This window comes from Salvelinus sp. IW2-2015, unplaced genomic scaffold (genome assembly GCF_002910315.2).
Source record: "Salvelinus sp. IW2-2015 unplaced genomic scaffold, ASM291031v2 Un_scaffold1385, whole genome shotgun sequence".
Lineage (NCBI taxonomy): Eukaryota > Metazoa > Chordata > Actinopteri > Salmoniformes > Salmonidae > Salvelinus > Salvelinus sp. IW2-2015.
The window spans coordinates 110,135-111,758 of NW_019942875.1; positions in this window are offsets into that span (position 1 = coordinate 110,135).

Consider the following 1,624-nt stretch of genomic DNA (forward strand, 5'->3'; position numbering starts at 1 on the left):
GAACTTCTTCCTCTACCAGAAGCCAGAGGTGCCACAGCCCTGTTAGACTCTCCTCTACTAGAAGCCAGAGGTGTCCCACAGGGCCCTGTTAGACTCTCCTCTACTAGAAGCCAGAGGGTCCCACAGGGCCCTGTTAGACTCTCCTCTACTAGAAGCCAGTCGGAGTGAAATGTCTTGTCCTGTCAGTTAAATGTGAAACCATCCCAGTTGAGCGGTGTGTCGTCTGGAAGGTATCCCTATGCCTGGGGCCTAGCAGGACAACACACAATGGGACAGACGCACACACAAGCAGGAACACATACATACACACACACACACACCACACACACACACACACAACACACACACACACACACACACACACACACAACACACACACACCACACACACACCACAACACACCACACACACACACCACACACACACAACCTGTCTATGACAGAGTCTAGAGTCTTCAGTCTGGAACTGGATTATCTCTTAGTTTAGGATGCATCCCAAATGGCACCCTATTCCCTACATAGTGCACTACTTTTGACCAGAGCCCTATGGGGTTATTAGTGCACTATAAAGCAAATAGGGGTCCATTTTGGGGGACACAGCCTTAAGGTTGTCACATGCTTCACAGTCAAAATGTGGTGTGCAGGTGTTATGATGATATTTTTGAGACTTTTTTTGTTCGTTTTGATGTTCGGCAGGTTTTTTCCTTGAGGCATGTTGATGTTCATTAGATGAGGTCTACACCCCTTTGTCTGTGATTGGTCAACAGTACTACTCCTAGTAGGAGTGGGAACTATGGGACGGGATTCTTCAATGAAGTGCGTGTTGTCATTCAACGAGAGACGACTAGTTTTCATGCACATTTTTTCACTTGAGAAATGCACCAAAAAAATCTTAGTTAGATATACAATTGCACGGCTAAGACCTTCTCTGCAAAAYCGTCCAAATTAATTACAGATTTATCTTAGATTAATTCGGGAATATTTTGAGGAAATGTTACTGGCTATGTTGTTTGCTACATTGTCTCAAGAAGAACAAACAGTAAAATGTWCTCGTTTTTCAAGCAAAATATATTTTAAGGTGAGTATGCGAGGCACAGATGAATGGCTTTGCCTAGTTGGGTTCTGCTAGGAGCAAACAGAACCTAATATGCGGGCAACCTTTAGTGTCTTTGAGGGTTGGTGTTGTGGTGCTCTTGGTTGAACTGGTACGGAGCAATGCCTGCACACTGCTGCTGCTGACTAAAATCTCATATTTTAGAGCTCTCTGAAGCTCTCTGGTGTATTTTAGAGCTCTCTGAAGCTCTCTGGTGTATTTTGTATTTTTTTCATTAGTATTGTTCGTTGTTGTGCATAGCACGGAGGAAACGGCGCAAATCCAGGGCAGCAACGGAGAGACGAGACGAGGCAGAGCGAGTCGAGAAAGAAAAGTAGGCAAGAAGAAAGAGAGGCAGGCCCACACGACGCGGGCGACCGCTGCACGCGGGAATGGAACCAAGAAAGCAGATAGGCGTAAAGTCCCGCCGAGACCCAATAAGGGGCCCCAACTCTGAAAAAACACCCAAAGGAAGCCCTTTGAATTTTAAATAGTCCCCGGCAACTCTGAGCCTACACCCGCCACAGCCAGA